Below are 18,992 nucleotides of genomic sequence, written 5' to 3' on the forward strand. Positions count from 1 at the left end.
AAAAATACAGAGAATATGTTAGAAAAGACCTTGAAAGTCGTGTATTTATAAAAGCTAATTTTTGAACGTATAAAATATATGTATATATATCACTTTTTTATTTAAGTTCAGTTTATGTTGTTAAATTGTAATAAAATGCATTCGCCCACATAAATACTCATTAAATCGGCAATGGTACTTCCTCCATTCAACCCACTTGAGGGATATCTTTTGTTGTGCACTCAACCACTCAGTGCCCAATCAAAGCTAACAAGTTCCAACCACTCCAGCACTATAGTTGTCGAATGGGCACAACAACAACAATAAAGAACATAAAAATTTTCACTTCAAAATGTAAATTGCTTTTTGGGCACACTCTTCAAAAAATATTTCGTTTTTCTCACTTCAACATTTCGAATGCATTTGCGCGCTCTTTTCATGTTACACGTGAACGGCGGCAAAGTAATCAAGCCTAATGTGTAATTCTGCTAAATTTGATATGAGTCCTTTTTTCTACTTACTACCATTGCATTTAAATTTAACAAGCTGGCACTCGAGAGTATTTTTTTATATGAAAAAGAGAGAATTTTATTTTAAATGTGTGGGATGAGTTGACGTTTCCACAAATTGCTGCAACAAAAAGTGAGGAAACGAGAAAGTGCAATGACTTTACGGTCGCCAGCGACGGATGCCGAAACACTAGGGTGGGTGGGACGAAAATGATGACCAAAGGAGGGTTAGTGCAGTGGGAAAATAGGGAGAGGTCCTTTCAAATGGATATCAGAGGGTATAACGGTAATTTCGTGCGGTTTCACGCAAATGCAAAGGGTGCAGCACACATACATATATACACATATGTACCGGCAATCCACCGGCGACTATCAAGTGTAGTGAGTCAGTGAGTGAGCGCTGAGGTCCTTTGAAATATTCTCATGTATATATATTATATACTATATATAGCTCGTATTTGTGTTGGAAAAAGGGTGCAGTTACCGTATTTACAACCGGCCTTTGTGCTGCACCAAGTATTTCATACAAAAACAAAAAAGAAACGAGCATCAAAATAGGCGAGCGCCTTCAATGCGGTCGGTTGCAACGCAATACATAGGGTTGGACTGAGTCATTTAAGCAAGAAAACGCTTTAAAATTGCTTTGGTCTTTGTTTTTGCTTTAAAATGCATTAGTCGAAAGGGGGATTGACATGTTAATATGACACTGTAAATTACTTGGTTAAACATTATGATAAACTTTTTACCGTTGTTCACTCTTTAGTTGACAGCTAGTTTGAAACTTTTGTTCAAGACAAGGCAATGAGATATGATTATAGTTCAAATCAGTAATCTTCAAGATCATATTTCATATGTTCTCACCGTAAAATTTTGAGAGATGTTACTGGAGTTTCAGTATTCGCTCATTGACTCTGACGGTGATTATGCCGTTTTATTATCACAAGTGTTATACTGATGATGGATTCATATTTTGTTACAAAAAGTGCAAGATATACAGATATAGCGGCAAAGAGAACCTTTTTAAGTACACACAGTCCATTCTGGGACAAAAGGATCTCGCAACCGAGCAGGTTTTTGTTGTTAACCTGCGCTTACCAAGCTCGCGAGAGATCCAGTGATCCAGTGAACCAAATAACAACGGAGCCCGAAAGTCAGAAAGTTCATGTGAGAGAAAGCGACTGCAGAAAGAGGGAGAAACAGAAACAGGATATGGAAGAGAGGGGATAGAGCGATGTGATATGTACACCTTATTCTAGCGGTAGATCCACACAAAAATCTTAAGCAGTCCAAAATCAAGTCAAATGAACTACATAATTCACAACTTTGAATTGAGAATCTACGCTTAATTAGAACACTCAAGTTCAACGGTTCTCTGCTATTCTACGACAACTTTAAATGACTAAGCAATCAACGGCAAATTAATGAATTAATCACGGGAGGGAATGACTGAGTAGTTTTGAAAACAAATATCAAATTCGAATATCGTAAATAAATATTTTGCGAAACAAAGTTGCGTGCCCTTCAGCGGTGGTATGTGACGAATTTCGATCACCAAATCGCCGTTATCGAATTATACGTCTTGCTTTTATTATTAGTATTGTGAATATTTGAATATGCAATTATATGTTATTCGCTAGATATGTACTATTAGCCAATGATGCGCAAATATTGCAAATAGTACCTGGTTGGGAGCGTTTTGGCGGCAAACATGACGCTTATATGCATGTATGTACATACTCGTACATAAATATCAATGGGGTATGGTATATATGCAAATGCTAATTTCTTAAGGCAACAAAAGCAACAACAAAACACAAAACGACAGCAGTAGCAAAAAAACGGTAGCGCGCTAAGGTAATAACAGCAACATTCGCAAACAACAAGCTTAAAAATAACAGACGTGCCAATTCCCGCGCTTATCGCGTCAGCGTTACCCAAAACATACAAACACACACACACACACACGTGCGCAGGCGCTCGCGCACACATCTATGCAAATAATCATATGCAAACAATCATCGCAATGCAACAACAACAACAGCAATAACAACGGCGGTTGGCCTATGAAGCATATTGCGGTGACGCCAATGCCTCGCGAAGTCAAGTCAATGTGGAAGTGCCGTGCATAGCTTCGCTTGGCCATCGACACCATTGTTATTGTGATTACCAACTAACTACTTGTATTTATTATTATTACTGCGAATATGTTGTTGTAATTGGGCAAGAGACGTGCAATGTATGTATGTATGTATGCAAATATTGGTGATTATGTTTATTAATATGGAAAATATGAGAAATATTTACTTGATTAATCAGACTTTTTTCGAAAACATTTTGAAAATATTTAATTTGGTGTGGTTTGCCAAGGCTTCACCGCGAAAGACCGCGAGTAGGACGTTGGGTGAGTCAAAGGTGTCGATCTCACCATAATTTCCCATACTATGATAATGCAATCTACTAGTAAAGTAGTAAACTAGGTTGCGTCATAAACTCGAGTTTGTTCCTAAAGTTGGAGTTTAGCATTAAACACTACTCACCAACCCAGAGTTTACCACAAAAAGCCCTTAAACCCGCTCTTGTTATGGTTTTAATGACGATAAAACCCTTCTGATAATAGTATGACCCGATATTTAGTATAAACTCGAGTTAATCGCTACTCACAAACTCGAGTTTATCGTTAAACAAAATTTTGGGAGTTAATGAAGAAATGATATTTAGTATAAATTCGAGTACATCGTTCAACGCTACTCCCAAACTCGAGTTTATCGTTAAACACTACTCATAGACTCGAGTTTTTTGCTAAACACTAATCATTAACTCAAGTTTATCTTCAAACACTATTCACAAACTCGAGTTTATCATTAAACCCTACTCATAAACTCAGAGTTTAACATACAAACCATTTTGTCCTAATAAAACATTTGGGATTTAATGGGAATGAAAAGATAGATTCTAAAAGTCCTTCAACCAAAAATTCACCACAATATTTATGATTTATTATGTAAAGAATCATGCAAATGTCAAATAATAATATAATTAAAAGTTATCTCACAAATAAGAAGTTAAATAATAAAGTGATTTATGAAGAACTGAATACCGATAGGCGAAAGAAAGAAACACAGAAATTGCGCAAATGTGAGGTGTGTCCACAGGGCGTTGCCACAAGTGTGATATTTTGCGGCAGCTAGCGTGCAGAGATTCAATAAAATGTCGTAAGCGCGTTTCGTGTGACACCAATGGCGGAGTGGCGCAGCGACGCTGCGGCTTCTGTGCCGCAACGAATGGGTGTTAGAGGTCATGAACAACGCGACGAGCGTGCAGCTATTTTGCCTTTGAATTATTATGCCACAACGTTTAGTGCGGCGAGTCTTCTTCATTTGCTGCTTCTTCTTTTTTGATTTTTTGGTTTTATTGGCTTTAAATTAATCTTTGCAGCGTGCGTTTGCTCAGTAGCTTATTGACGTCTCTTATTGTTGTAATTTATTTCTATTTTTTTCGTCCTGCATTGAAGATACAATCTTAAGATTGATGGGGCCTAATACCAGCGTCGGCAGCGCAGCGTTTCTTCCCACAATTTTCCGTCAATCACACCAGCTTTTGTAGTCTCTCTGCACCTCTCTCTCCTTTCTCCCATCATATGCATTCATCAGCGCTGCGCCGCTCACCTTCATTGCCGTCGTGGAATCGCGCGTTTGTCGGCATTTCTTAAACAAATTAACGCAACAACAATGCAGATATGGCTGAGTTGCGGCGACGGCAATGCAATGACTATTGGGTATGGAATTTTCGTTCTCGTTTGTTGTCGAGAACGCAGACTCCCAGCGCAGCGCAGAGCAGCCGGCGCTGCTTATGATTGCTGGTGATTTGAGTGAATTTTTATGAATTTTTAATTGAATTAAATTAACAATGGCACAACTTGTTAGACGCGATGATTCTTCACACAATCACATGGCTTATTATCACACTTTGTACGCTAACACATACAAAGACAAGCGAAGTATCAATTATTTATAAATAAATTTGTTGCGAAGCGCGGTTCAGGTTTAATTTTGTTTTGCTCTGCTTGTTGTAGTTGTTGTTGCTGTTTTTGTGGAAGGGGATATGCCAAACAAGGTCAATGCTAAATTGTTTTTTTTTGTCGTGTATTCCATTATTTGTTCTACATACAATAAATTCCACGAAATTATTTCTTAATTTATTAATTTAATTACGTCAAAGCGCGGCGAGTGCGATCGCTTCCAAAACAAGTCGACGAAAATATAATAAATTATTTTGTTTGTTTGTTTATTTTTTTTTCGAAAATAAGTCAGGTTTTTATAGGTTATGTTATTTTTGGCTGTGCTGTGCGTATTTATGGTTCAGGAAGAATAATCAACTTTGATATACTACAGCAACTGATAATGGTTGAACTTTTACGGAAAACCAAAAACATTTTATGCTAAGAAAGTTCTTTCGAAACTACATTCACTTTTTATAGACAGTATTATGTGAATGCTTTCGATATAATTCATTTTTATTATTAATATAATTTTTTTTTAACCCAAATTATCATTCTGATATATTTTGCGATAAAATTAATCGATACCTTGTATAATTAGTTTAGGCTTTATGGTAACGTCGTAGTGCTCAACAGTTGAAATAGTTTTGTAAACTTTACATCTGACTTTTTCGAGAAAAATTGTTCGCAATTTTTACTTCTAAAGAATATCGTCTCGCGAGAACGCACATTATAACCTATAAATGGAATGGAAAACATGAGTTTCACGGCTTCAAAATATTTCTAATTTTTATTGTTTCTAAATTCTACGACATCCCAAGAATATTGTCTTAAAATGTTCCAGTCAATCTCAGTAATTTTGAGATACTGTGTTTTCAAATTCAATTCTCAAGATTTGTCGAGGTTACATCTAGTTACAATCGGCTTCAAGGAACTATATGTTCTAAGATTAATCGAAGTTTTTTATTGCCGAAAACAAATTTTTTATACACATTATCACAAAAAATCGATTTTTTTAAGAAGACGACATTTTGTCAAAAAATATTGTTTTGAGTACTCCTTCGATTAATTACAAGATTATACATTACTTTAACGAAAACTTGTTTTTTTATTCCACAGATGATCCAGTTCAGAGTAATAGTGGTTTCGAAACGTATATTTTGGAGGGGTTCCTGGAGATATACAGCTTCAAAAACTGTTATTTTTACAAATAAAAAATTTTCTATACTCTTCAAAGTTACCATAACAAAACTTAAAACTTAAAAATAAAGTTTTCTCAGGAAAAATTAAAAAAAAAAACATTTTTACGGTTCCCTTAACCGATCGAGATGAATTTTTAAACAGGTCTTTGAGATAAAATTTAAAGAGACTGCGACGAAGGGTTGACGTTATGTTTTTCCTAAAAACCTCTGCCAAAAATCCAATATATGTATACATTTTGTATTTTTTTTACTTCGGCCAAGTTCAAGCATTGTATAAAGTCTTGGCTAAACCCATTTTTTATTTTCACATCTGATGATTCCATAGACGATTTTTTGTCAATGCAGACGCAACTTTTCCTCGAGCCCTCGAACAGAAGTTACTGAAGCAATGTACGGTTTTTGTAATTTTGTTAAGAACTAATCGTTTGACAAAAGACTCAAGCTCACATTTAGTCAGCAGAGAGGTGACGAAACGAATGTGTCCACTAATTGTTGAAACTAAATTAAGTAAGTATGAAACCAAGCACGATGAGTTAGAAATTAAGTGCCTCAACTAATTGACCGCTTGGAGCTCGATATAAAATATGTATATACATCAAAATTATCGTGTTAGATAAAGAAATTTGTTTTTAATGTAATCCCTTAAAATGCAAGTGCTATCTACCGACAAACGCTGCTTCGACTTAAAACATAACAACGAAAGTCCAAAATTTAAGGCGCCAACAGAACACAGACAGTAAAGCTTAACATACATTCATTAAGAAACGCGCATTTCACTTAATTCCTTGCGTTCATTCATTGAAATTCTTGCGCTTAATCGTATTCTTTAATGTGATTACATATTTACACGCATGTATATGTATGTTTGTATTGAAATTTATGTATATTTATGTAGCAAATGCACTTTAAATTGCATTAACACCTTGTTGTCGTAGTCACCGAAAAGCAACATACATGCTTACATACCCACATACGAGTACGTTCAGTATGGCACAGTCGGTAATATAATTTAATGGTTTTATTTACGCAATACACAGCCTTGTGCCAAAAATAATAAACAAAAGAAGACACACTACATAAGAAATACGATTACATATATATACACACACACACGCACACACACCTTAGTTGCGGCCAGAAGACAGGGTGTAATGGGGCGGTGTGGTGTGTGTGCTGTGCGACGACAGCAGACAAACAAAACAGAAATGCGATGCGGCACTTAAACGTCTGCCGCGCTCATTAAAATGCGTAAGTGCCAGTAAGTACCGAGTACTTTTGAGTTTTAAATCAATTAATACATAATTAAAAAAGTAATGGGAATGGAAATGGAAAAGAAAATGAAAATAAAACCACGTCGTAATGAAAAGAAAACTGGAAATCCACGGAATATTATGAGTATACGAAGCGTTGTCTAGTGTAAGAGTCTCTTATTACGGTATATTTTCAAATATGGCTTACAAATAAATTCGGTTGATCTTCATGAAATGGCGCTCAGCAGTATGCAATGACTACGCAGATGCGTGGAAACAAGATAATTGTTAAGAAACTCATTAAATTGTCGTGAGGATGATTTTATAGGTTAGGAGTAAGACTGCCTTGGTATGCGAGCAAGATCACAACATAAATTTTTTAAATTTATTTCAACAGTATTCTCTCAAAAATAATTTAAACAGAATTTTTGCATCTTAGTAACAAAATAACACTAGATAGGTTAGGTTAAGACTTATGAGTAAAGATGAATTTGAATAAAAATCCCAAAAAAAGTAACAAATTTATTAAATATTTTACAAGCATACGAGAAATCGCTTAAAAAGCTAAAAGCTATCCTTGGAAGAAGCGCTTTTTATTGTCGAATAGGCAGTATTTTTTCAAAAAAAAAATTTCGTCGTGAACACACCACGTGCATTATAAAACTGATATTGTTTAGAGTTTCTACACCGGATAATAACAACAGTAACCATGCGGCAACCACTGTCCAGAAGTACTACCTACTTCTTCCAACGAACAATAACTACAAAACGCTAAGCAGATTATAAAAACAGTGTACAAAAACAATCCAACAAAAGCCGCATCAAAATATGATTTATCAGGCAGCAAACAAAAAATAAAATTTAAAGCAACAAATATGACTTAAGAAACAACCGTGAAATTTGCCTAAAAATTTAATCAATCAACCAGTTTCCATACTGACCATGCGCAATTGATTTATTAGTCAAATACAAAAACAAAAAAAGAAATAAAAGCGCTAGTATAAAGGTCCGTCGTCTGGCCGTAGAAATTTATGCCTGAAACCAGTTCTACTACGTCAGAAACCACCTATAATTTATACAGCAATAATTATGCAAAAATAGTTAAATGCTTGCGAATGAATGTACAAAATCGAGGTGAAAACAAAAAACTTGAGAAAAAAAGAAACCGCGAAGAAATTAATAAAGACCGCTTAGCGCGTCTTTGGCATAAGCAAATGAGTTTAAGCGAACTCTACACTTGCGCTATGAGGCATGCGCTTGTGGTCAGCTGACTAAAGGTGTTTAGATGTCATTTTCAATTTGCCATTTTCTCTTGTTGCGGTTTTTGTATGTCACACTGGTATAAGTTTCTATCTCGATGTGACTATACCAGTAAATTTTAATTATACCAGTTGTCGATATTGATTATCTTTTTAACGCTTGTTTATTCACCACTATCAAATTATACCAGCTTTTTTAGCAGTTTCACCACTCCCCAAAATTTGGCAAGTCAACAATATTCGACAATTTATCTTAAAGACATATACATGCTCTTTGCTTGAAGCGCCTTTCTCTAATTTTCACATTTATTATACCAGTTTGGATTATGTCACCCAAAAGTTTATACCAGTTTTTTGTATTATACCAGTTGTTTTTTATATTCGAAATATTTAAAAGTTTGATAAACATTACATTTTGATTATGCTAACCAAATTTTTATACCAGTTTATTTGTATTATACCAGTTGTTTGTTTGCTTTGCAATTCTAAAGATTTAATAAACTGAAAAAATCTATTTTGATTGTGCTAACCAAATATTTATACCAGTTTATTAAAATTATACCAGTTGCTTATTCGATTCGCATTTGTTAGAGATCTGATGAATGGAAAAGATTCTATTTTGATTATGCTAATATGGTTTATTTATACCAGTTTCATTGATTTATACTAGTTTCATTGATTTATACCATTTTCATTTATTTATACTAGTTGTTTCTGCGATTCACAACTAAAATTTTTTCAATGCAATTTGGCGGCAATGATAAAAACCGTTATTAAACATAATACAAAGTGTTTCTATTTATATAGAGCGCGCTATATTTTTGGCCACTTATATTATATATTGTGTATATTTACATACACCTAATCAGCTCAATTAACTGGATTTTTTATATGTGATGAACCGTTTAGACATCTAGCCGCTTACTTAACCAGTCACTTAATAAACTTTATGTGTGGTTGTTGTTGTAATTTTTATACATTTGTTTTAGTCAAATTCGCGGCATTCTCAAAAAATATAATTTAAACAGACGCACACATACACACATACATACTAATTTGAATATATGAAGCATATTTGTTATGGAAATGACGTCGTTGTGACGTCAAAACACAAATGATTATTTATGACCAAAATATACTTGTTGTAGCTACAACAAATGGCAAATGGTGAAAACAAAATAATACGAAATATTTTAAATAAAAGCGGAGTTAACAATCACACTTCGAAAATTGTTAATTTAATACATACAGACGCAGATATATAACTATATATGTATATTCATCTGTATATAGTTATAAATAGCAAAAATTTATCAGCATATATGTATATATCTCGCATCTGGTAACGCGTAACGTGTAAGGTATTAAGCGCTTAAAGTACGAGTGTGCGCGTAAAATATTTAAAAATATTGTGTAAATTCATTTTTGATCCCACATAATGCTAGCCAAACGTTTAAAAATGCATTTTCTTGAGCTGGCAATAATCTTTTATATTATGTAATTTATTTTATCTGCATACTTTTGTTGTTATTAATTGTTGAGATCATAAATTATGGCAGCACAACAACAACAACAACCGCGAACGATAAGAAATGGGCAAAGCTTAAAATATCAATGAACTTTTCGACTTTAAAACGAACTCTCAGCATTTAATTGTAAACAAAAATTTTATTTTTAAAACACACATACCTCGGAGGACCGTAATCAGTTATAATTTATGGTTATTAGATCGAAATTTCTTAAGAGAATTTATTACACACTGAGGTCATTAAAAATATTTAGAAATACTGCCGAGTTCACCGCTCTTGGTAGGATATAATTTCGGGTCCGTTCCGGTTCAAGAGAGTCGACTTTGACGGTAATACTACCTACTATCTATCTCGATGGTATGTTAGTTAATCTTCGTTATATAACTGGCTAGATGAAACCTAAAGTTTACTATCAAAATAATTATTCACCATTGGACATTTTGTATCTCTCTTCATTCCATTTATTCATAGGTAGCACTAACAACGGAGGTCTTAGCATCATTTTTACCTCAGAAACAAAAAATTTCAACAATTGTCAAAACAACCACAGAACGTGATTACGGAGAGCTCTATGAAACAACGGGAAACAATAATGGCAATAGAATCATGTTGTGATCTCAGTTGGGAGCGAAACGTTAGACCCCAAACAGTTCTTTCTGTCGAGATAATTGAGATTTCCAATAAAATACACAGATACTCACATATGATAATTTTAGATCACAAGATAAGTGCGGTAAAGCTAGATCAATTCGCAAAATACTCACTTTGTCTTCAAGTGGCGACAATAGCTCGTCACATAATCCAAAAAACTAATTTATCTAATAAGCCATTTTTTTCCAACCGAATGCCTTTAGGTTATACTATACGTTACCTGAAATTAAAGATAAAAAAAAATTTTAAAATTTCATCTCAAAACAGTGTTTGAATAACAGTTAACAACAAGTACACCGTTTTTATCACGTCACAGAAAAGTACACGAAAAAATTAGTCCAGCAGAAAATGGCAAAACAAACAAAAATATTTTCGAACAAAGCATTTATTAGACTTAAGTCTGTGACTGAGAATTTCCCAACTTGAAAAAAAATTATTGCGAAAGTACAAAATCATGCCTTGTCATTGTGGACACAAGTGTAAGAAAGGGGATATATGTATGTTACCTTATTATTGTCAGTCAATTGGACACAGATGTCAAACAGTAAATAATTTGATATATATGAGTATATAGACACAAGATAAATAAATAACGCTGACGTTATTAATATATTCGTCACATGACAAACGGAGTACATATGTACCACATAGGCTTAACTCTCTTACGAGTAAAAGCGAACGTCAAGCGTATACTCGCGAAATTCATGCAACAAAACAAGATTATATTTCTAAACGAAGATTGAAAAAAGAAATAAAAATTGATATCTGCCCTTCTTTCTTCTCGCCAATAAGTAATTAACAATCTATTTATTCTATATTATTTTAATAAACATTTACAAATATAAGTATTGCCTTGATGCTAAGCGCAGAAGACATGGGATTATAAACGAAATATACGTAAGCCCTTAAAAGAATATACTCGTTGTTGTTAAATCTTGAATTGGCCAAAATCGCGGTATAATCGGCAAATTCCCTTCAAGTATAACAAAAATCATGTGTAACATACAATTACATATGTACTTAACACTAAAGAGGTATGTAGTTAAGTGGGAGGCTGAGATTTTTTTGCTTTGTGGTGGATTTAACGACTTCAAATCAATTGCAATATAGCTTAGCTCTTAAAAGGTTAAATTGGTATTACAACCAAGTCTTTCGTCTTTTTTTAGTCGATCCGTGGTTTAAATACTAATATTTTTGCAAAAAGGAAATTGGTAACTATAATCGTTTTTATAAGAATAATAAAGTAAAAGCGTTTAAAACTTTTTTAAAATTGTATTCCAAATAAAAATCGTCTCTAATTTAAAAAAAAAATATGAAAGTTGTGATAATTGTAGATCTTGACACTGATTCACTCCACGGTAAACAGCAGTTTCGAAGATCATTTTCAAAGCTATCGGAAAAGCGTTATATATAGATCGATAACTGAAAATTCGGTTCTTCGCCCGAAAAAACGGGTCTGCAAAGGTTCAAATGGCGACAGTCCCCTAAGTTATGCTTATCCGACGGTCTTGTCTACTGGATCGCTTTAAATCATGGTCAGATATTAAAAAGGACCTTAGCGATGCGATGAGGAAACAGCGGTATTTAAGGGGGGGTAAGGTTTGTTTCGTCGAAAAAAGACCTTTTTTCATGAATTTTTTTAGAAAAAATTATTGCTGTAGGTTTATTTTACTTATTATTATATGAAAGTACAACATTTGAAGGATACTTCAAAAAAAATTGTATCGAAAAATAGCGAGGAATAACGGATTTATCGTCGATCTCTGCAGGCACCTCGAAAAAAAGTTGTTGTGCGGTGACCAGCCTACAGCATCACTGGATCATCCGAAACCAAAAAATCAAAATGCTTTCTTTAGTTTATTAGTTTATCTTTCAATTGACGTCGAGTTTTTTTTAATTTTTTAATTTTTAAATTTTTAAATTTTTGGTAACATTTTCAAGGCAAAATGACGATTTTAGACGAAAAAATCGACCTAGTTGTTAGTAATTAAAATTTTTGGAAAAACTCGACGTCATTCGAGAGCTATATATATGTAGAATATTTGTTCAAAATTTCAAAACGATCGATGGAGTAGTTTTTTCTGTAGGCTGGTCACCGACTTCAAAAATGACATATTTGGGAAAATCGATTCAAAGTTTTGTACACTCAGCGCAGATAGCTGGAGGTACCGTTATTCAACCTGCTGTAACTTCGTTAGTTTTTCTCCGAATGACCTAAAACTTTAACACAATATTCTTGAGATGTTGATGGTTCAGAAAAAAAAATGAAAAAAAAAGCAAAAGTTGTCAAACCTTACCACCCCCCTTAAGGGCGAAAAAGCATGGAAATTAGTTGATGGATCAGTGGGAGGTCGTAATTTTCTCGGATGAATATAATTTTAATATATATCTTTCGATAAGATGGTACCTCCTCCATGTATGGAGAAAGTTAGGCGAACGGTCTGTGGCTTTTTTATAATGTGCATAAGAAGATTCATTTAATTTAAGGGATACTTTTTATCTTCGACCTTGTTGTTTTTTTCATGTTCGCCATTTTATGACTGAAATAGGAATAAATCAGTTGGCGTGACATGGGAACAGCCCCAATTTAAAGCCATTCGAAAACCGGTGGGCGATTATGAAGAAACTGCTCAGAAGCTGGGGAAATCAAAAATAACAGAATTTCATCCTCTTGAAGATATGATGACATGGAGGTCGAATTACTGCAAAAGCTTATATCGTCAACACCAGCAAGGATTAGGGCGCTGATTAACGCAAAAGGAGACGCAACTACGTATTTATTGAGATATTTCCCAATAGATAGAGGAAAATGATGATCAATAACATCAACAATCAATGATATACTACTATTTTATGTAATTTTGTGATCCACATTGTAGAATATTCATAAACAATTTTAATTTGAGAAAATTGGAAAATAATTCCCTGCTTCGCACTTATTACAATTCAAAAACAAACTCTCATTTTTACTTTTTTCTTGGCTATTTTAGCATTATGCCCTGTACTGTATATCGCTAGATAATTTCAGAAATTATCTAAGTTACTATAAAATAATAAGCAAAATATTGCAAAAAATCCAACAATAAAATTATTAATGCTAATTAGCACCAAAAAAATACAAAAATACACACCTACAAATTTCAAAACATTATATCAGAAAAAGTCAATGAATTAGCTCACCGATCAGCTAATTGGTAGTCAGCACTGCTAGCACACTTCACACTTTTGGCATGTCTGACCTAGTAGGTTGGCATAGAAATCGTGCTTGCGCTTAGACACAGTTAAAAATTATGCACACACACACAAGCGCTTGCATACATGTACAAATGTACTTCAAGTACCGCTAGTATACGAAGACACTTACGACCCCAACACACATGCACGCAGTCGCACATTTCCGGTGAAATGTTAAGTGTCTTCCAGGGGGCACAACGACTGCAAGCATGTGGTTGTATGTGTGCGTTCGACTAGTATAGTGTAGTGTATATATGTTGTTGTTGGCATATATGATTTTCCTTTTATTATGAAATGAAATTGCGTTATTAGATAATTATATGAGTGTGTTGACATCTTGAATAGCTAGACAATTGTAATGAATGGAAATTATGCGATGAAGTTGTGTGAATGCAATTGCCACGGCGTACGGCGAGCGTGTGAGAAAGGGGAAGAGGTGTTTACACGTCGTCGCACCTTCGCACTTTGGCAATTTAAATAACAATAATAATAATAGCAACAACAACTGCGCTAGAAGTGCGCTAATATTTCAATGCGATTAGTGCTACGACAGAATAAATAGTTACAAATGTGCTCTGAGCGATTTAAAGGTCAACAATGATTTATTGCTCGTTGACTTAATGAACTTAATTTAATTACAACTGATAGCTCGAAGTGACAGAGAGATATATGTATGCACAGAAATCGGTGTTAATGGTGATCGAGGTTTTAAAACGATTAGCGAGTGAATGGAGGGGCAATGCGTTGAGAGAGGGTGGCGCCAAGCGCATATACTAGTTTATTCATTCTTTAAATTGAATTAATTTTAGAAATAAATTTAATTAATTTTAAATTACATTTTATATTAATTTTTATAATTATATCTATTTTTAAATTTAATTTAATTGAGTCAGTTTTACTGCCATTCAATTTTATAAATTCTACTTCAATTTACAATAATTGAATTCAATTAAGTGTTAATCGAGTTAAACACAGTGAGTCTGCTTGCACTTAATTTCATTCAATTAATGTTCTTTTAATGTAATTTAGTTCACTTAAAATCAATTCAATCCGTTTATTATATTTAATTTCAGTTTATTTAATTTCCCTTCAAGCAATGCAAAAAAAATGTTTTTGTTTTTTTTTTACAGTGAAAACTGTTTAACTCTAATTAAATTATATTAATTATGCTAAATTAAATTAATCGTATTAAATTTACTGTTTTTTACTGTTTTCAGTCCCATTTATTATATTTTTTATTTTTAATATATTTTAGATCTTTTTAATATAAAATATTTTATTTGGCTTAATTACTTTGTTTCAATTTAGTTTAATTAATTGTGTTTAGATAACCTCAAAGCGATTAAATTAAAGATTCTTCCATTCAATTATAAAGTATGCAATATATTATTAATAAAATATATTAATTTATTACATATTTTTGTAGTTTATTCCAATTAAATGTAATATTTATAATAAATTAATTAATTTCAATAAAATTTGTTAAATTTATTATTCAACTAAATTAACTTTGTTACAATTAAGTTAAGTTCATTTTAGCTAAACCAATGGACAAGTTTATTCAATTAGACTAAATTTAGTTCAATCTAATTTAATTAATTTAAGACAATTGCACTCAATTTAATGTATGTACATATTTTAACCTTGTTCCATTCATTTCAAATACATGTAGTTCTATTTATTTAATATAATCTATTAATTTCACTTCAATTCAACTGAATTATATTAAATTTATTATAATTAATTGTTATTAAATCAAAGGAAATCAATATATTTCCGACTAATCCAATTTCATTCAACTCAACCAAATTAATTTATTCATTTAACAATTTACTTATTACTTCAACGTTAGAAATGTTGAGTTAAGTTAGAGTTTCATGTAAAATTTCATTTGTAAAAGATTTGACCATGAGAAGAAAAATGAACTTAAATTCCATTGCTTTTTATTAGACCTGTTAAATAATAAGCGTATTTAAATAAAATTCTGAGGAATTCCCAAATAACCGCAGTCAAAATCTCTGAAAATCCAAACCACCAACAAAAACAAACACATTTTTGGCATATGAAATATTATTACAGTAGAGTAAAGAAAATTCTAACCGAGTTGAGCATTTTTAAGTCACTGGCTTAATGTCCCTCATGTTAACAAACTACTTACTTCCCTGTAACAGGTAAATTGAACTCTGTACTTAAAGCAAAATGAGTCACCAATGCAGCCAGTGGTCAAATTTACGAGCATGTTAATACTTTATAACTTTGGGTAGACGGTCTCTCAGCTAGCAGTACACCAGTTGGAAGAATCAAACGTGGAGGCACATAAAACAAAGTGAAGCATAAAATTAATCTATAAACAAAAATTTTTCAATTTCACTTTTTCGACTGGAATTTGTGACTTAATAAATTTGACTACGCCGGCATTTTGTTGTAAGCGTTCTTCGTTGGGACGGACGGTCTGTCTGTGTATCCTTTCGACTGTCCATTTATTGATCATTCTGCTATGCGTTGGCCACGCATGCAGAGAGTAAGCGCATCAATGAATTTGTTCCGAGTCAGAGCTATGAGTTACAACGAGTTTGCAATGGCGGACAGTCAAGAGCGTGGTTTATATTTATAAGATACACGGGGTGGCACGCTAGCCCTTGTGTGTGTTACTGTTTGCGCAATGAGCCAACTGTGTACACATAGAATTCAGAATTACACTGGCGAATATAATATTTGCACACACGTCCTCATACGCTTCTACATTCCTCTACCACTCCAGCCTTCTCTCCATGACATTCGCTCTAATGTCCACCTTCCAACGTGCCCGGCTTTGTTGGCTGTCTAGCCGGCTCCTTTGCTATTTCGCCGTATTTTTGGTATTTCCTCGCCAAGGTTCGCGTTATGCTTTGGTGTTTGCTTTTGTGGCCGACAATTCGTTTGCAGCGTTCTTATTATTCCCATTTGTTTTGTTTATTTGCACCATTTCTGTGGGCATTTTCTGTTTGTTCATTCCGTTGTTAGCCGCTTTGTTTGTTTGTTTGCTGTCGCAGTGACGCTTTTAATATGCTTTCATGTTACCATTTGCCTTTTTACACCAGGTTCTACGTAAAATTGTGGAATTTTTTGAGTCTTTAAGCAATTTGCTAGGAAAAGACGGCTGGAAACTACACCTTCTTTTAATAGCGCTATAGACGCAATTTTCGAAATGAATTTGGAAGTAAGGAAGTATTTGAGAAGCTGGAAACCAGGAACCCAGGTTCACGGATCTATAGATCTCTTATATTTAACCCAAAGTGGTCTTTGTGTAACTTTCTGGCCTACCAGACTAACCAAACCTTACCTAACCTCACCTAAATCCCATGATTTTGGATAACGAAGGTATTATGGAAGGTATTTAAGGGTAAGGCTTCAAATTTATCGCCTAAACTGTAGGTCTAATTTAAATTTGACTGAGATTTACAGATTTCAGGACACGTGTATATTAAAGTTATTACAAGTTCATTTCCATATATGGACCCTGAAATTATTGACCATCCGATACTGAACCCTGGAGAATTAAATGCGTATTTCTTTAATCAGTTTTCGTCAAAACTGGGAGCAAGAAAAAAATTTTATGATCCGTTTGTCTTACTCTACTAGTTTTCAAATGCTCTCTATTCGAAATATTGAAGAAATTTCAAGAAAATAAACATTCAAGGACTCTTTCTTCGAAGCATTTAAGGAACTTCGAACAAGTTGTACCTCAAGAACTATGTCTTCGAAAGAGACATTTAGAGAACTTACAAAGATTGGAGTATTCGAAAGCTTTCCCTTTTAAGCATTTCAGAAACTTCGAAAGCATGTGTAGAGAACTAACAAAAATTGCTTTCCTTTGAAGCTTTTAAGGGACTTCGAAAGATATGATCCCAAGAACTCTTTCATCGAAACATTTAAGGAACTTCGAAAACTTGAAAGTATTTAAGAGCCCTTTCTTCGAATCATTTAAAGAACTACGAAAGATAGCAACTCAAGAACACTCTCTCTCTTCGAAACATTTATAGAACTTAGAGAAGATTGGAGTATTCAAAAGCGTTCTCTTCGAAGCATAATAAACTTTCTACGAAATTTAGTTTCCTACACCCTAAATATTAAAATTAATACGATTTCGGAACTTCTAGTTATGGATACATTATTATTGGCTTGAGCCACTCCCACTTGTGACAAATATCAGAACATCCTAGTATTATTAATGCCACAATTAAGTACAAGACAGAAACGACAAAGCCATTACAAGCAGAAAGAGCAGAGTTCATTCAGTAATACAGTTTAGTAAGTTTATATTTACTTAGTTACCGTTAGCCACCACGCACGCTATAAATAAAAGCAACAAACAGCAGGTGAACCGACAGGTATCGGCAAATGATGAAGCACGAAGAATACACATACACAAAACAAAGAAGCAGAAGAAGACGAAGACGAAGCGAAAACAAATAAAAGGGCCGCAACACAGAAGAATGTGAATCAGAGGTAGCAACAGCGACCGGCGCACATTTACCACGACCATATGGGAAATGTTGTGGTTGCTGACACCACCACCACCACCGCCATCGCCACCACAGTCGGTATGACCGGCGCTTGGCTGCGCGCTGAGCCATCTATAAATGTATGACCTCATAAGAATTTCAAATGAAATTACTTATGACGAAAATTATTCACATTCTTGCTGGCAACCACACGCACACACTCACTTTGGAGTATACGAGCAGATTGGTGTGCATGTTTATAGTTGTGTTCATAGTGTATTTGATTACAAGTCAGTCAAGTCTGGCTACCTGCGTGGCCACGACTATGTGCAATGGCTGTAAGGAATGCGCAAGCGTGTGTGCGTATGTATGTGTTTGTGTGTTCTTTACTTTTATTACGAAAAATTGACATACAATGTCTTTGCTGTCGCGGATCATGTCGCCGTCACCGTCACCGACAACGTCTGCGCCCTTGTGTCTTCCTGCACCTTTGAGAACATTGCTCATTGTGTGTTTTGTGCGACTTGCTCGTACGCTCGCTCGCTTGTAGTTATGTGCGACATGCAAAATTGCTTTATAATCAGAAATATACATAAATACTCACATACATACAAACAAGTATATACTCAGTATTGTTGTTATTGTTGCGGCTGTCTTTGTCGCTTTTGGCACCTCAATCTCACTGCTTTTTTCGTTTTATTTTTAGTTGCATTCTATACAAAAGCAAAAACCCGAGCCATACAGGGGCTCAGGTGACAGACAGCGCCCAACTGACGGGTGAGGTGACAAATTGACTTGACCGCCTAGCTGGGTGGCTGGTGGCCATTTGTTGTTAAGCTTATGCGGGAATGCTTTGACAGTCTGGCGTAGCAGAGGCAGTTACTACGCGTTGTCAGCT

At 34.1% G+C, this 18,992-nt stretch overlaps 1 protein-coding gene across 5 annotated transcripts in view; it reads right to left on the reverse strand.

Moving 5' to 3' along the window:
* LOC105213541 (G protein-coupled receptor kinase 2) overlaps positions 1-18,992 on the reverse strand; it is a 188,478-nt gene that overhangs the window by 147,478 nt on the left and 22,008 nt on the right. For 2 of the 5 annotated variants that reach the window (XM_054225464.1, XM_054225462.1), the window contains one exon: positions 10,490-10,596. The exons of the other annotated variants lie outside the window; for them this stretch is intronic. The gene's annotated coding sequence lies outside the window, so the exon portion shown is untranslated. The remainder of the gene's footprint in view (positions 1-10,489; positions 10,597-18,992) is intronic. 5 annotated transcript variants of the gene reach the window in all.

The sequence above is a fragment of the Zeugodacus cucurbitae genome, chromosome 2 (genome assembly GCF_028554725.1).
Source record: "Zeugodacus cucurbitae isolate PBARC_wt_2022May chromosome 2, idZeuCucr1.2, whole genome shotgun sequence".
In the NCBI taxonomy this organism is placed as follows: Eukaryota; Metazoa; Arthropoda; class Insecta; order Diptera; family Tephritidae; genus Zeugodacus; species Zeugodacus cucurbitae.